The sequence below is a fragment of the Eurosta solidaginis genome, chromosome 5 (assembly GCF_040869045.1).
Source record: "Eurosta solidaginis isolate ZX-2024a chromosome 5, ASM4086904v1, whole genome shotgun sequence".
Classification (NCBI taxonomy): domain Eukaryota; kingdom Metazoa; phylum Arthropoda; class Insecta; order Diptera; family Tephritidae; genus Eurosta; species Eurosta solidaginis.
This window is the reverse complement of record NC_090323.1, coordinates 91,029,569-91,048,879: the sequence shown is the minus strand read 5'-3', so window position 1 is coordinate 91,048,879 and position 19,311 is coordinate 91,029,569. Positions and strand designations below refer to the sequence as shown.

The following is a 19,311-nucleotide window of genomic DNA, read 5'->3' as shown; positions in this document are numbered from 1 at the left end:
CATAATTTAAAACAAAATATTACTATGTGTACCTACATTTATTATTGCAAAATCACGAAAAAAAGAAAATTGCATAAAGTACCCTCAATGCAAAATTATTCCACTGCATGTATATATCGCATTCTAAACTAAAAAATGTTAAAACTGAAAATTTTGTAAATCGGTATTTAAATTTAAATCAATCCATGAAAGCATCGTGAAATAACTAATGTTTTTTGGTAGTTATCGTTATCGTTTAGACTGGTTTTGTTAAGAATTTTGTTTGTTTGTGGTATAAATCAACATTCAACACAAAGCTACTCTGATTATGAGTTGCAACACTTTTTGGTTTAGGTTGCGATATATAAAATTACATATTTTTGTACACAGTTCTAAAATGTAAAGGAAAAAAATTTATATTTGTCTATTAATTAAATTATTAAAAAGATATTCTTATATTAATGATATAGAGAAGCGCCAGCACTGTCAGATAAAATGTTAAATTGTTCATTTTATGTAAAAAAATGTTGAAAGTTGCAATTGAAGTTCTGAAAGCTCGGGAATTTCAATTGAAGTTAAAAAAATTACAATTGAAGTTCAGAATTTTCAATAGAAGTTCAGTAAATTATAATTGAAGCTCAGGAATTTCAACTAAAATAAAATTAAAAAAATGAAGAAAGGAATTTCAACTGCAGTTCAGAAAATTACAACTGAAGTTCAGAAAATTACAATTTAAATTCAATTATAATTTTCTGACCTACAAACAGAAATCTTGAACTTCAATTTTAATTTTCTGAACTACAAATTGAAATTCTGAGCTTGAATTTAAAATTTCTGAACTTGAATTGAAATTTCTGAACTTCAATTGTAACTTTCGAACCTCAATTGCAGCTTGCTGAACTAAAATAAAAAAAGTATAGTGTTAAAATTGGCGAATTACAAGTCAACTTACTCAAATTGGGAATTGCCTACTCGCGATTTGATGGTTTACTGCAACCAATAGTTCTGTTAGTTCTTCTCTTTTGTTTTCTATATCATTAATTAATTTATTTAAGTTTCCCTTAATTTTGTATGCATACAATCGCATACAATAAAATTTGTATTTATGGCTCACCAACAAGACTGAAAAACTATTTCTTCCTTAAGACTTATAGTTAATAATTTACAACTATTATAAATAATGTAATATCTTATAAAAATGTTGAATAAAAGAAATGTTTTATTTATATAGCAGTATAATCCAAGTAAAAAAACGTTCATAATACTAGTGAAAAGGCGGTCATATTAACGTAAAAATACTGTAAAAATACTGGTAAAGTTACAGGTATATAATTTAAAAAATTACTACCATAACGTGAATATAAGGACAGTACAGCACTATGGTTTGTTTACATTTCGATAACCTAATACCGTATATGTGTGAGCAGTACGGACAATCACATAAATAGGTACGACGGAATGGACTGGTCACAAATAGTCCCGACGTCCGGTACAAATGCTACTTAACGATTTACGGGTTCCATCGACACAGCTTTAGTGATTGTACTAATCAATATACTGGTACATTTTTGCTGGGTTAGCTGCTTAGCCATAGGAAAGTCCCGTTGTTCGCTGTACAATTGGTCTCTAATAGTTCCCTTTCCTGTTTTTATTCCTTTTATTAAACTACATACAGAGTGTATAGGCCTACATGGTGATGAAAAGGAATAAAAACAAAAAGGAAACTCTTACAGACCAATTGTACAGCGAACAACGGAACACTCATATGGCGAAGCAGCTAAAGGCATCATCATTTGCACTCATATGAATGTTGGAGATTCGAGTTCAACGTTTAGCTCCCGAAAAGCTAGCAGAGGAAGAAGTGAAATTCAGAAACATGTCCCCGTAACCATCGCCGTTTGTAAACTTAAAATTTTTCTCTATTCTCAATAACAAAAACCATTGTATAAAGCAATATGAGCAATGCACGCTAATTAAATACATATGATCATATTGATAGTAACAGCGGAAGTATTAAAAACAAATACTATAAAAATCCGAACAAATGTTACTAAGCTTTCAAAAGCGCGCCTAAAAATTATATTCACACTATTAGGAATAAACTACATACAGAGTGTATGTGCCTGCATGGTAATCAAAAGGAATATAATCAAAAGGGCAACTCTTAGAGACCAATTGTACAGCGAGCAACGGGACATACATATGGCTAAGCAACTAAAGGCATCTGCCTTTGCACTCATATGAATGTTGGAGATTCGAGTTCAACGCTCAGCTTCCGAAAAGCTAGCTGATGAAGAAGTGAAATTCAGAAACATGTCCTAGTAAACATCGCCGTTTATAAACTTACAATTTTTCTCTAATATCAATAATTAAAACATTTAGTGTTCTTAGAACACTACGTATAACAATTATTTGAATATTCAATTTATTACAAATTTCAACCAATGTATCAATTTAGGAGTTAAATTTTTATGTGAAAACATTTTACTTTGAATTTTAGCATGATCACTTAAAAAAATTAATCTTAAAATGTCACGACTAGATTCAGATTATTTAATTCACTTGATAAACCAAATGCAATAATATCGTGTTCAAGTATATGTGATAAAGTGGATTCAGATGATGTAGAAGGATTTGATTCATCCATTTTAATTTTAAATACAAAACCTGTAAAAAAAAATTTCCATAAGAAATTAGTTAGAAATGATAATATAGTAGTTAAAAGTTCATTTGAGGCTAATTTATCATAATTTAAGCCTGTAATCTCTACTAGAATTCAAAAAAACTATAGACATTAATACATATTCTGAAATGTACGTAAAATATCTTTAAAGTAAGCCCAATATGGTATTTTTCTTATAATTCTATCATAAGCTATGAACATTTTTTCGCCAAACCCTACATACATACGGCAAAATATGCATTTTGCAAAAGGGGGGGGGGGGGGGGGGGGGGGGTGGACTCGAAGTCGGACTTAGAGCTATGGTGTCTTCAGCAATTTTTCTTAGAATCATCAGTAGATTACGTTTTTGCTGTACACCTGATGGAAATACAAAATTTACCCGCTCTAATGTATATCCATTTTACATTGTTTTACTTATATGTACAAGTTATATATATATACAAGTTATATATAAAGCTTTTTACTAGAAGTCTTCAATTTCATGTTTAATGGATTGAATTTGCTTCTGTATGAGCAGCTATAGCAATAATATCGGAAAGACCACAATTGAACCTTTGGTGTCTTCATTAGCTCCTTGCGCAATTGATTACACTGGTCAACAGTGAAAAATTTTGCAGACTTTTTTTAGTCGTTTTAAGTCAATTTAAAGGTGCTGATTACGAAAAAATAATGTGTTTCTTTCTAACATCTCTAGTTTTTAATTTTCGTATATGTGTTAAATTCTTACAGCACAAAATTGCCTTTTATAAGACTTTCTTGCCTGTGGGTCTTGTTCAAGATCCTGACAAGGACTCCAGCAGTAATCGTGATGACTTTACGAAACTTTTTGAAGGTATATTCACCACAAACAACATAGAAACTATCTGTATCATTCAAACAGCGCCGTCTTTTTGTGGCCGTTGTTAGAATAAGAATTAATTGTATTCATTTTAAAATAAAAGTCACGAAGAAAACACAATAAATACTCTTTTTCAAAGCCAATACGAACGAAAAGTAATTGAAAAGTGCAAAAGCGAAAGACGTAAACTTCAATTTCATTTTCATCTTAAACTATTTGGTTTTGTATTTGTTGTTTGATTTAACGAAAGTTTAAGAACAAAAACAAAATAATGTAGATCATTTTCGCCGAGTTCTTCTTATTGACATTATTGTAGGTTTTTTTTTAATTTTCGTTAAATGAAACAACAAATACAAAAACCAATAATTTAAAATAAAAGAACAAAGGCAAATAATAAATGAAGTATTAAAAAAATTGAGGTTTGCTTTTGTAAATTGTTGCATTTTTTGTTGTAGCACTTTTCTACTGCTGTGGGATAAGTTTTGGGGTAGTCGAAAATATCTCGAAAACTAGAGCTGCTACAAAAAAAGTAAAATGATTTATGAAATCAGCATACAAAATTACACCTCATGTGATAAAAACTTCCTTTGAAAATTTTGAAAAGTGGAAATTTCTTCCGCAGTGTTATAGTTTAACACCTGTTGCAACAAATTCATTATCTTCGCCGTAAGATGTGCGTCTGCAAGCGTGGATGATGTATTATTTAAGTAAAAAATGGGATATATTAAACGCAACCTCTCGGCAAATGCAAACGCAAGAGCATAAATAGTTTACTCACCATCTACCCCAATTTACTTTGATATTTCCGCCCAAATATTAAATATAATTTTTTCTCGTACTATTCATGTAATGCTCATGTTTTAAATCATAAAGCTCTAATACACATCTATAAATCTTATAAAATAAAGTCGCTAAATGTCCTTGTACGCACATCACTTCACACAGAATGCTCCGGTTTTAAAACGGGTTTTTACATTTGAAAGCTTAGCTACGTGACATGGATATTTTCAATATAAATTGAAGGTATATATTATAGGGTCGTGGGTGGCAAATTGCCAAAATGTAGTGAAAAATCATAAAATTTGTGGTTGCACAGCTATAACTCATAAACGGATGGATGGATTTAAAAAATTCTACTTTGCAGTAAAACATTGAAATATTTACCTTCGTTCTGCATCAAAAAAAAAAAAAAAAAAACACTTGATTCCTTTCTTATATCAGCAAAATTATTTAAACAAAAAGAACATTTTTACCAAAAAATGCAGTGTGTGTCAACTGTGCGCGCAAATTGGTCTGAGTGGGACATGAAGCGTCACATTCTTTAACTTCGGGAGCATATTTATATGTATGGATGTATATTTCTGTTTTCATATCATATCAGCTTGACATATGTATGTACATTTATGCGTATATATTTATGCGTGTTGCCAAGATAATGCAATATACATAAATGGTTAAGAATGCACACATCTCTTGAAAAATACTCTTTCGTTAAAAATATTGAACATTTGCTTAAAACTCTTGAACAAAAGTTTTATTTTTTTGTATTTTTGCATGTATGTATATGCTAATATTTGTGCACTAAGGAAATTTAATTCTTCATTATATTTTTTTATGCTAATTTTTATGCTAATCATAAAGACAAATTAAATGAGTATCAATTTTTAATGTTTTTTTATGGCAGCCCTAAAGGAGTTATTTTAGAGAGAACAGTTGGTTTTCACGAATTTTTAAAATTTGTACGTAAGTTGTTGTGCTAATAATTTATCTTATTTAATTTGAAATCGAAACAAAATTGAGCTTTTTTTTTTATCAATATTATTGCAAACCTAAGTACCATACAGTGCGATTTTCTATATTATTTGGTATAATTTTTCGGTGAACTTTTTTGGAAGGACAAATATAAGAAAAGAAAGGGAAGAAAAGGATAGGAAAGGAAATGAAAGAAGAGGAAAGGACAGGAAAGCGAGGAATGAAATGAAAGGAGATGAAATGACATGGTGGAAAGGAAGGGAGAAGACAGGACCAGACAGCGAACGAAAGGACAGGAAAGGAAAGGAGGAAAAGAGAAAGGGAAAAGGAAGGAGAGGAGAGGAAATGAAAATTAATTTAGATAATTTTTCCTTAACTTTCATCCATGCAGTTAAAATTTTAATATTAATTTATTGTTACGATTTAAATAAGTTTTTGAGCCGAGCTTTTCATAATAAGGTTTGATTGAGTGTTAAATTATGACTGGTTGTGGATAGAGTTTCCAGTCAAATTATGTTTTGTAGTAACAATAAACAAGGCCATAATAAATTTTACCAAGTAGCGCAACTAACAGCTGATCGGTGAAATTCGCACATTCACACGCACACTTCTCGACTCAGTTTCAAAAAAAAAACTCTAGAATATTTAGCTTAAATTTTAAAGTGAGATAATCCTTACCAATTGATATATATATATATAGAATATATATTTTTTGTTGTTATTAAAATAATCTTTTCATTTTTATTAAAGTTTTTATCATTTATTTTTGAACTTTACTTTAACAATTTCATGCGTTTTAAAGCATTTTCGTGCATATAAATACAACCATGTGCATATACGTTTTGACATTACATTTTATATACGTTCGTATTTGCCATTCTCATTGTTTCTAAATGCGTAAACAATGGCTGCGGATATTCTATGTGATTATTCGAAAAAATTTATTATTTTTGTGAAATTTTATGCTTAATCTGTGGTATTGTGGTGGTCAAAAAGCTTTTATGCAAAAATGCTTAGCCTCACAACGCGACAATGTATTTCGTAATGTCGAAGTACTTATATGTATATGTATTTGATGTCGAAGCTTGCATTTGAGAACACGGTTGCCACTTCAGTCCATTCCCTTCCACTCCAATATGGTCCGCTGGTCCCTTTTTCTCAATTTTGGTTCCTTTTCGGCACGGTTTTGGTACTTTTATTTCTTTTTCACTGAAACAAAAATTCAAAACACTGCTAAAAAAATTGTCGCAAATCTATTACCCACATACAATTTTCAATTTACTCCAATGGAATTCTTACCACGAAAATTGCTCTATCAATAAAATGTAGCAGAACAATGATATTTGACTTGGGAGATAATTTAGGGGAGGCATTAGAAAGGAAGTGCTGAATGTTCGGACAAACACATTGTCATTAAATTTTGATGAAACGACGCACTTATAAGAAAAAGACTTGTTTTAGTGTTTAGATATTTCGATCGGTATTCAATCATTATACAGTTGAAACTTTTAAGACGCTTCATTTCTAGTCTGAGTTCAAAACTAACACTGAATTTAGGCTCTGGTATGAAGTTTAAATTGTGAGTGAAGATGTAAGCATCTATAAAAATAGCATTAACACAATTGCTTAGTTTCATTTACGATTTATTGAGTTTGCCACAACGCAAATTTTTTAACCGTTCCTTACTAAAACCTAACTGCGCTATACATTTTATTTCATTGCAATCAAGCTAAACTAGGTTCACAACGTTAGATTGGTGAAAGACATAGTCTTATCCTAAAAATTTGAAAATGTAATACCTAAAAGTACACTTTATTTTTGTTTGTGCAGTTTGAACTAAAGCCAAGTGTCTCCTTTAATAAAATTTTATATAGGACACCTGAAACATCCTACAATTTTTGCATTTTACAACAAACACCATACTCTAGTAACTTGCCGAATTGTTTGTATACTAATAAAATAAAACTAAAATTTGGTCCTTTTTTTGAGGTCTGGTCTTTTTTCGATAAATTTTGGTCCCAAATGACAACATGGCGTGGCAACCGTGTTTGAGAATGCGCGTGATAAGGTTGCATTTTTCCGAACTTAATTTTTTATTAAATAATGAAATAGTAGTATACAAGCCATAGTAGTAGACATGTACATGAATATTATGAACAAAGTTAAAAAAATGTCTTTGAAATATAATCTAAGTGAAGATGAACACGAGGCGTAGACGCGTATTAGACACAGCATAAGCAATCTTGAGGTGTAGAGAGATCTTAGCTGCATGCCATATTTTGCAGGCGTCTACGAATCTACGCCTCTTTTGTATCTTGCCTAAGTTAAACTTTTTAGGAGATCTAACATTTTTAATTAATATTGATAATTAACACCTAAAGCAAATTCGCTTAAGGCGACTTTTGCGTCGTTTTGGCACTTGCGTTGCGTCTACATCTGACTTTGAACACACGTGCTTTAATTGCTTCAATCCATAAGCAACGCAACTCCAACGTCAAAGCAATACACAAATAATTAAAAACTTACGTTCTTCTTGAAGTTTCTTGCATTTTAGAAAAAAAAAAAAAACGATTTTCTATCGCCGTTCAACTAAATAAAAAAACATAATTTTGTATTCATGTCGATTTCGTGACCGATCAGGAGAGACGGTGGAACATAGCCTCCTGGAACGCGACGCAATCTGATGAGGGCACAATAAATCAACCGTCGCAGTGCAATCCCCAATAAATTTTCTATCTATCTTCATGTTATAAAAATAGTTGTAATTCATTTTTCCTCATGTGACAAGGAAATTTTAACGTCCGTTATTTTAAAGTAACCCTTATTTGACGAATCACTGAACGATTTCTTTCAAATAAAGTGTTTGTTAGCGTTCACTGAAGATGGTGAAAACGGCCCCTGGAATTGTTAGCTTATATGGCCAAAGAAAGTTATGCATAAGCAAAATTTAGTCAGCACAAAACGAATAGTTAGAGAAAATTTAAAATATAATGCATATGTTTAAAATGCATGCAATTTATGAAATCATTTTTATTATATAAAATACGACGCAATCTGATGAGGGCACAACAGACCAACGGTCGCAGTGCAATACTCAATAAATTGTCGATCTATCTGCGGCTGGGAAACTTTTAACGTGCTTTTTTTTCAAAGTGGCACTTTATTTGACAAATCACTGAACGATTTCTTTCAAATAAATTGTTTGTTGGCGTTAACCGAAGATGTTGAAAACGGCCCCTGGAATTGTTAACTTATATAGCGAGAAATTTAAGATATAATGCACAGGTATTAAATGCTTGCATGCATAAAATAATTTTTATTATATAAAAGTTGTACGACATTGAGATTTTAGTTCTGTTATTTTTAACACAGAGTTATTTTTTAACATAAAGTAAGAAGTAAAAAACACGATTAATGACTACATTTATAGGTGTTTCATTTATTTTCATTGAGGAATAAATCGTAAAAATAAAAATCATGTTATTATAAAGTATATGTGAAGCCCCATTGGTTTATATATTACATTTTTAAAATGAAAATCTCCTGCTAAAAAAGGAGCAAAACCTAACTACATTTTTCATTTTCGTACTTAACTACACTCCCTTTTGTGATTCAGGATTTCAGGCAAATTTTGAAAAAACTACGAACATCAATTCCTTCATTATACTTCATTCGAGTGCCTATTTTCACGGCCTGCGAGTGCCTTCCACTCTATTCGCAACATAACCTCGAATTATGCTGCCAAACTATATAGTGAACAATGAACAAGGCTCAAAGACAAACATTTAAGGTATCCGGTTTGGCCCTAAGAGCTCAATATTTCTCACATGGGCAATTATATGTAGCTCTATCCCGTGTAACAAACAAAGATGACTTATATGTTTTGGCTCCTGATGGGAAAGCTGCAAACATTTTATACAATGAAATTTTATAAAAAAAACTAACTGAAAATGAACAGTTAATATGTATGGATATATATTTAACTTCGCTTTGGGCTTCATTTTTTTATGAATTATCTTAATTTTTTAATAGAACCATTAATTTAAAATGCAAAAACAAATTACTATTTTTAAACATTACAACCTGTGTGAAACAAGGTGCGGGTTGCTAGTATATAAATAAGAAAAAATTTAATATCCTCTTTTACTAACTACATACAAATATAGTAAATTAATTTGGATTGAGTTTTTTGGCGCCAATTGCGAGAACCAAGGGACATCCACGTTTTTTCAAATTCAGTGGGGGGTCCCTTTACTTCCCTGCTCCTAAATATGGGTTTCGATGCGGACAATAATGGGGCGGAATGTCATCATCTACTGCCATCATATCGAGCCATAGCCGCGACCCTTTTCTTCTCCTTTGCTTTTCTTCGCATAAAAATGAAACTACTATAGCTTGAAACCCTATGTCGTCCATTTTGCAAAAAAGAAAAAAATAAATAAACACAAAATTTTGCCGCAATGTGACGTTCGATTGCAGCTTAATGTTAAATACCAAAATATGTCGTGAAGCGCCGCAGCCGCTACATGTCACGCAGCGTAATGTGCGCGTACCTTAATTGTCGCAGCTTGCATTAAAGTACATGACAAGCATTGCTTATCACCAGCTAAGATGCACATTTGTATATGCACTCAAACAAGTGTAGCATTTGTACACTATGTTTATACTTACGCAAATGTCACTTTGATACAATGCGCTAACAGTCAGAACACATGTACATATAAACAGGTTTTCATATCGCTTTGAAAATACGAAGCGTTACGAATTGGCTTCGTTTTCAAATTGGTAGTTAATGTCTCCAGACGGTTAGAACGATCGTATAAAACATTGGTAATCTTACGAAGTAGCGCACCTAACAGCTGATCGCTCAAAATTAGCACACACATACAAACACCACTAATGGCATTATTACGAAAATCTTTAGGGAAATTCAAGTTACATTTTTAAACCGACATAAACGGTGAGAATTTTAGAATATATAGCATTTAGGACACCTTATTTGCATTTTTTAAAAGAAAATGCTTGCTTATATTAAAGTATTTAGTTATTTTTTCTACATATATCTTGAATATTTGATTGAATTGAAGGTAAACTGACGCAGTGCAACTCGGCTCTTCCTGCTTGTTTAACCCACTCCATTCGACTGCCTTCTTTTACTGCCCTCCACTCTTTTCGCAACACAACCTCAATTAAAGTTGCCAAACTATATGGTAAACAATATAATATAAACAATTTCTCGAATTCAATGCGAATTGAAAATGACTTGTTTCGCTCAGTTTTCTCATTTCGACAGTGGCGTAGAGAGGGGGAGGCAAGGGGCATCTTGCGCCGGGCGCTACTCACAGGGGGGCGGCAAATGGTCCGCAAAACGGAACTTCCTGGATACTTTGTATTTTTATTATAACTCAAGTCTGGAAAAATTTTTCTATTCTAAAAAATGCATGCATATATCAGGAACACTTGCGACAGGTTGTGGAATAATTGAAAGCATATTTCTGTTTTAACAACAAATCTCAAACGAGAATCTGAAACACGATGGAGCGCCAGAATACAAGCGGTTAGCGTTATGATCTATGCACTAGAGAATGTAGTAGAACACTTAAAACAATTAGCAGGCACTAACACCACAAATGACACCAGGCGAAGCTACAATTATGTTGCAAAATATACTAATTTAAGTTTCATAGCTTGAGTTCATTTCTGGTATGAAATCTCAACGAGGATTGATCGCGTGCAGCTCAGATTACAAGATCCGCAGATGAATTTTAGAGCAGCGATTTCTCTTGGAAATTTGTTAAACGAGGATAATAACGACTTAGAAAGAAATTTTAAGAACTTGGGTGAATTTTAAAATACAGATTTCGATGGAACAGAACTGTTTATCGAAATATGTGACTGCAAAATATTACTTCGCAGTAGAAAATAAATTGAAACTAAAACTCCGTTGAAATTACTTTGTAATCTCGTATGGAGAAGATGTCAAAGCTTGCGAGTTGCACTTCAAATATTTTTGACTATCTCAGTATCAATTGCTAGCTGCGAATGTTCATTCAGAAAATTAAAACTGATTTTGACTACGGTCAACGATGGGACAAGGTCGCCTAACTGTGTTAAGTGGGGAAAAAGAAAAATTTGATGTTTAGGTCACAGACCTAAATATATCTGTCCTTCCTCGAAGCAATTTACTTAATTAACCAACACATTCATAAATGTGTGTTCACAAATACACACACGCGTTCATAAGTATAAGCTGCAATTGTTTATGCACATACACTTTAAACTTTTTTTACTTTACTGCTTTGGACCAACCGTATAGCAACTTTCGGCGGGGAAACTCAACGAAAGTGGCTGTATAATGGGCTCATACCTTTTCTCTGCCAAGCGCGCGTCCTCTTTTGATCAAGCCGTCTAAGTGAAAGTATCCTATCAACATACGTCTACGTGAGGTAAGCAATATTCCAAAATTATTTCTTTAAATATTCCGAAATATCCAAATTATTATTTGTTATAATTTTACTTAACACTTGTTGTTTGCAATACATTTAAATAAAACTATTTGTTATCCTAAATATTAATCCGAAATTTTAGTGTTCTTATTTTTCTCGAATTTTTCTTTACATATTTAAACGATTACGTGGGTGCGCATTGGCCACCACGTTATTTGTTCATGGTCCTTCGAGCCGCATATAAGAGAACCAGACATTTTCACATACAGTCCACTCCACATTTTAGCAAGGAGCGAAATTATTCAACACAAGTTTTTCGATATTATTATAAACAAAGTTTTGGCCACAAAATCGTATTATCCTTGAGCGACACCAGCAACATCCAAACATCAAATATCCAAACAACAACAAATACACAATCAGTACATCTGCATCCAGATTTTACTTCATCAAAAAATTTTGTATTCCAAGGTACGTGGTTTAATGTATTCCGTGCATAGGGAATAGGTCTTTTTAAATAAAATTCCAAGTGTTAAAATATGATGATTTTTTAATGACGAATTAAACCGCTTAATGGTTTTGAAATTGGTATATTTTTTTATTTACATTTGAGGGTATAATAGCAGTGTACGTTTTGTTTTTTAATATTTGTGCCCTTTTTCGTGCACACACTTATCTCCACAAAAAACAGGCAGTTATTTAAAGTTTGTGCACTTCCGCCTTGTGTCTTTCTGGAACAACCCCCACCAGCGGTAACATTGTCCGGACACAGCTCAAGGTAGTACAACACTGCACTGTACCGGTTAACATAACCACAAATTTCAATTTCAACTCAAAGTTCACTGTCACATCGCTAAATTTTTTCAAGTTAAATTGACTTGAAATTAGCGTTAAATAACGTGGTATATTTCATTTCAATTTTATAAGAAATTTATATTCCACGCAATAAAACATATCGTTTACCAAGTTCAAAATCACTTTTGGTCAGTTCCACTTGATACACTGCAATTGCATTTGTTGTTGTTGTTGTGGTACGTACTTTACGTTAACTACAAAACACATACTCTTTTTATGTTTGGGTGGCCATTTGGCTTAAATTTTTCACTTAGCACACAATACAGTCCTTTTTTCACTTTAGCCATAACTTATCGGCTTACACAATTAAAATATTCACTGTTCTTCTTCTTCTTGCTTTTTGGTAAATTTGTGTATACATACGCATACACGAACTCTTTCACTTCATATTATCACTTCTAAGTTCGGTCCTTTGGCGACATTTTCACTCACTACTCTCTGCAAAGGCAACTTCTTCTTAATTTTTTATAAATTTTTCGGTTTTAGTTTTTTTCCACAATGAAGACCTTTACACGCCAAGCAGATGCAGTGATGGAATATGAAAATGACTTCCACTATATGTCACCTTCACAGCACAGTAAACAGTAAACACGAACATGACATACGAAAAGCTCGTAGGTTCATCAGAGCTTGAGTCAAAGGACCTATCGGCTATTAAAAAGAAGCATAAAACATACTATTTCAGCTTCCTAAAGTGTCAGGCGGCAATAGCTGAGCTTTTCAAAGATTATGAAAAGAAAGAGAAGAAAGTAGAAGTCTCAGATAATATGGAATATTATATGCCCCTGCCAGCTTGTGATACGAATGTTTTCAAAGGAAATTATATTTCATGGCCGTCTTTTAGGGACATGTTCACTGCCATATATATTAATAATAATATACTCCATGCAGTACAAAAACTATACTATTTAAAGCAAAACACCCAAGGGGAGGCCAAAGAAATAGTAGAACGGTGTTCCTTAACGACAGAAGGTTTCGAAACAGCGTGGAAAAATTTATGTGACCGATACGAAAACAAACGTATCTTGGTCAATGCCCGGTTAAACATTATTTTTAGTTTAAAAGCAGTTGAGAGTGAATCAGGTAGCTGCATTAACAAACTGCAGCGTAAAATAAAAAATTGCATCTCAGCGCTTCAATGTCACAAGATTGACGTATCAAACTGGGATGCAACTCTAACGTATTTGTGCTCCAAAAAACAAAGATTTCAAAATGGGCAGACATGGATAAATTCTTATCTAGCAGATTCCAAACGTTGGAAACCGTAATAGATATAAGAGGGGATACAGTTTCAAACCCCTCTAAGCCACAAGCTTCTCGTTCCTCTGCAGATACATCGTCGAAACGACTGGGATCGTATCAGGCTAGTGTAGCGAAAACTAAGTGCAAGATGTGCAAAAGTTCTGCACATCGAATCGCAAAATGCGAAAAATTTCTGCGCCTAACGCCAAATAAACGGTTTGAGCACATTAAAAGCATTCGCGGATGCTTAAATTGCCTTTCGGCTAGACATACTGTCACAAAGTGCACCAGTCAAATGAACTGCGCTACATGTCATTTAAGACACTATACGCTGCTTCACATTCCGAATCAGCCCAAAACCTCAAATTCGTTAGATACGATCGGAGAGATGCCCAAGCGCGTCACAATGCTGAAAAAGAAAACAGTTCGGTTAATAATGTGAACTCGTGTTTCGCAAATACAAGTAAAGGAGTACTATTAGATACAGCGCAGGTGAATATTCATATAAATGGTGTTGACTATTCGGCGAGAGCCCTAATAGACTCGGGATATGAATGCTCATTCATAACTGAGAAACTCAAGCGCAGAATAAATCGGCCAACTAAACGTAAGCATGCTCAAGTTTCGGTCATCAATAATACAATTGCTGTACAAGTGAAAGAAGCGTGCAATATTCAACTCCGGTCACCAATAGACCCATTAATCAAGATCAGTTCGATCATGCTGGTTTTACCACAACTAACAGGGAATCTTCCAACTCGCCAATGACTAGGAAAGCATTCCCTGACCTAGTACTGGCAGAAAAAATATTCTTTGTCAATGAGCCAGTGGATTTAGTTCTGGGCGGAGACATATACCCCCAAATTATCTTAGGCGGCCTAAGGAAAGATGTGCTAAAAACTTTAATAGCACAGGAAACCGTTTTCGGGTGGATTCTGACAGGCCGGACAGAGGCGGTTGATACCAACAAAACTCTAATTTTATATTTCAACATGGTCACTTTAGATAAACAACTGGCGGACTTTTGGGAGGTAGAAGAAGTGCCAAAGAATAGGAGATCAACAACGATGACTCTTACTGCGAGGAGCTATACAAATCCACAACAGTTCGGAACAACGATGGCAAATACGTAGTCTCCCTACCCTTTAGAAAAGAGGTTAACTTAGGCCCCTCATTGAGAATCGTGTTCTGAATTCTATCGCAATGAGACACGACTTGCGAAAAACCTAGTCCTTCAAATGGAATACAATAAAGTTGTATCCTAATATGAAACCTGAGGGCACATGAAACAAATAGGCAATATTTCGCCAGACTCAAATGACTGTTCCTTCCTACCTCATCATGGTGTTATAAAGGAGGGAAGTACAACAACAAAATTCAGAGTCATATTTAACGCATCATGTCTTACCACAAACGGAAAAGGTTTAAATGATGCCCTATACCTCGGTCCAATATTCCAATCCGACTTAACAATCCTTATACTACGTTGGCTGCTGTTCAAATACGTATTTAACAGCGATATAGAAAAAATGTACCGCCAAAATGGGTTAATGAAAATCAAACAAAATTTCAGCGAATCGTATTTCGCAACTGCCCAAGAATCTAATCAACTTTTATGAACTGAAAAAAAATAACATTTGGAGTGAACTGCGCTCCCTACCTTGCGATTCGGGCACTAGACCAACTAGCTGATGACGTGGAGACCTCACACCAAAGGGCTGCGGATAATCTCTGAACCTGCATGTACGTTGATGACGTACTCGCACGGGGACACAGCATCGAACTACGCTTAAAGGATGAAATAACAGAAGCACTGCAATCGGCAGATTTTCCATTACGGAAGTGGACGTCCAACTGTAAGAAAATTCTTCAGGGTATACCGAAACAGAATTTATTAACAGAGGACTTTCTAGAGTTTGAAGATACTAGTTTGGTTAAAGCTCTAGGAATTAAGTGGAACGCACATTCCGACCTTTTCTATTTTACTGCTAAGCTCTTTGAAAACAGTGATGCCATCACAAAAAGGGCTATACTTTCTGCGATTGCAAAACTTTTCGACCTACTTGGCTGGCTGGCACCAGTGGTAATTGTACCCAACATTATAATGCAAAATATTTGGTTGGAAAGCACGGGTTGGGACGAAGAAGTATCACAAACTACTCTAGATCGTTCGACAGCATTTATGCAAGAATACGGAAAAGTCAGCGATATCCTCATACCGCGATGGGTTCATTTTACTCTAAAGGACAGCGTCGAAATACATGGATGCAGCGATGCTTCGAAAAAAGCATATACCGCCACTGTTTTCCTGAGGGTTCAGACAAAGAATCGAATATTCACCCATCTGTTAATTGCAAAGACAATAGTAGCCCCGGTCAAAACTATATCATTGCCACGACTGGAACTCTGCGGCGCAGTCCTACTTGCAGAGATTATAGAGTCGGCCATTGAAAATATGCAATATATTAAAGCCACCCTCTGGACAAATTCGACTATCGTGCTGGCTTGGATCCGAAAGCCACGATGTTCGTGGTCAAATTTCGTAGCACACCGAATAACAAAAATTGTGGATAAAGTGGGAAGTAAAGTATGGCGACACGTAGACTAAGCGTCAAATCCGTCATATTTGGCGAGCAGAGGACTTCTCGCTCCGGATCTAGTCCACAATTTTTTGTGGTGGCAGGGACCTTCTTGGTTACAAGATGACAAGAAAATTGGCCAACTCAAGAAATGGATTACAATACGAATAGTGAGGAAGAGAGGGTGAAAGTTCATGCAACCTCGGTCAAAAATAACTTTGATATTCTGGATAAGTTTTCCGATTTACCTAGGGCTTTGCGGGTTACATCTTTTATTCTTCGGGGGTTTCAGAAAACGCACCCAAAAACTAAAGCCTCCTTTAAAAGGGAATCTCATTCGATAGCCCCGAAGAAATAGAGAAAACAACACAAAGATTGATAACAATATGCCAAAGGCAACGTTGTCAAGAAGAATATGCAAATTTGAAATCAGGGAAACTAATAAATGGTAAGAGTGAGATTTTACCCCTGGACCCATATATAGATGAAGAAGGCATCATTCGAACTGGGGGCGGACTGGGGCATCCAAAGACATGTCCCATAACGAAAGTCATCCCATTATCCTTCCTTACACTTGCAGGTTATCCAGACTTATAGTTCAATCCTCTCATAAGAACCAGCTTATTCTACGTCATATCCGCACTCAGTACTGGATCCCATGCGTTAAAATCATGATAAAATCTGTTATCCACAACTGTAAGGTCTGTAATATTTACAGGAAGCGGACACAAACGCAACTTATGGGGATCCTTCCGAAAGAATGCAGCACCCTTACTACGGCCTTCACCAACACTGGGGTAGATTTCGCGGGACCAATCGATATAAAATCCTACCAAGGGAGGGGATATGTCTGTCTGTTCGCCTGCTTTTCGACGAAAGCCATCCATCTAGAAGCGACAAACGACCTTAGTACCGGGTCCTTCCTACCTGCCTTCGCCAGATTTGTATCCAGAAGAGGCTGTCCGAAAAACGTTTACTCCGACAATGGTACTAACTTTGTCGGATCTTCACGATCTTTACGAACCGATTTTAAGGCATTTCTGCGTGAAGCAAGGGACATTGAATAAATATAGCCATCACACTTTAGAATGGCATTTTATACCGCCAAGCGCTCCTTACATGGGATGTTTGTGGCAAGCGAGGGTAAAAAGTTTTAAGACCCATTTTAAAAATATCGCGTCCGATCACAAATATACTTTTGAAGAGTTTACGACCCTCTCATGTCGAACTGAGGCCTGCCTCAACTCTAGGCCTCTCAGTCCCTCATCCAGCGACCCTTCCGACCTGGAGCCGCTTACTCCAGGTCACTATCTCGTAGGTGGACATCTTTTAGCTCCACCCCAACTCGATTGTAGTGAAAACCCTGCCTTAATTGTTAACCGATGGCAAAAGATGAAGATGACGAGTGGAGAATGGGAAGAATCGTCAACACCCACGCAAGTTCAGATAACCGTGTACGTGTTGTTGACGTCAATAAAATTAAGTGACAAATTACCAGACCAATCGCGAAACTGGTACTACTTCCGCCCAACGATCGCCCAACGACAAGGAAGATGAAATTTAATATCCTAAAATCCTCTATCCCAAATAACCCAGCTCTCGTTGTGATATCACTGTAAAGGTGGACTTTAATCGTTTTGGAATAATATTTGACTCCTTCTCACAGTCTTTTTCACATTATATTCGTGAACATATTTCAATCGTTTTGGTTGAAATTTATGAATGATTTTCGGATACGATTATCATGCATTTACCTCACTACTATATTAATTAGTAACATGTGACTTCAATAGTCTTCCTTTCCGGCTTTATGATATAAATCTCATTATGGATGACCGCCGTCAGTTCGACTAGTTCGACTATCTTCTACGTTACTATAGTCAATTGTTCGACGGTCTTGGAAAAGCTTTGCTCCAACACTTTGAGAGTTCTTGCGAAGGACAAAGCCAAACCTGGTTTAAATATGTGCTTATGTATTAAGATCTGTAACAGGGACCGTAACGTATAGGTGATATATAAACAAAGTGGATAGGTTGGGGATGGGGCCGCTAGCTTTAGGAAATGTCAAACCGGGAGACTTGGGTGTTGAAGTATTAAGCGTCAAAAGTAACATTTCAGACGCTATTTTATAGTCAAGCAAATTCAATGATTTGTCAAACCTTCCTCATACGTACATATATTTTCAACCTAAGTATGCTCTGAGAATCATTTCAAAAGAGTATTTAAACCCCTGGAGCCTACTAAAGGATTTTGCATAGTTTATTCTTTCAGCAAATTGGGATAAAGAATTTTTGAAAAAATTTGCACCTTTCTCGGGTAACTTGCTTTTAACAACTTGCGGTCAATTTGAAACATGTTCGTCTTGGGTAATTTTATTTAAATTCATTGTTCTTTATTAATTTTATGAAAAAATTATTATGCGCAGAGAGCATTTAAAAGACAAGAAATCAACAAATTTGACCAGACTTCTACCTGGATTCATCTGGTTAAAATCGTTGCTGCATTTATGGACATGCAAAATTATTAACCTGGCCAACATTGTCGTCCATTGCCGCGAAAGTTTTCGAATATTCATTTACTACAACTCACCTGATCGATATCCACATAATAGCGTCCCTCTTAAACCACCCTTTGTATTTCATCACGCAGCGCTGCAGTTTTCTGACGCTGGTACGCTGCCATCGCCGGGCAATAGTAGAAGAGTTGTATAATTAAGCCATGTTGATTGCACGATCTTCCCTCAGAAAAAGAACAATATAATTATATTAGTAATCTTTCAGTACCTCCAAGATGTAATTTTATACATACCTGTCGCTTCTTTTGTATCATATCCACTGGCAAATGTATGCCAGACTTGGCTCTATCGGCACCTGCCACTTCTGGTTCTAGCGTGTTGTACTGGTCGGCAGTTAGATATAAAGAATGTTCATTTACCAC

At 34.9% G+C, this 19,311-nt stretch overlaps 1 protein-coding gene across 3 annotated transcripts in view; it reads left to right on the top strand.

Annotated features, from left to right (window-relative positions):
* The window catches only part of LOC137253437 (limbic system-associated membrane protein), a 795,865-nt gene that overhangs the window by 384,123 nt on the left and 392,431 nt on the right, over window positions 1-19,311 (top strand). The gene's annotated exons all lie outside the window — the stretch shown is intronic.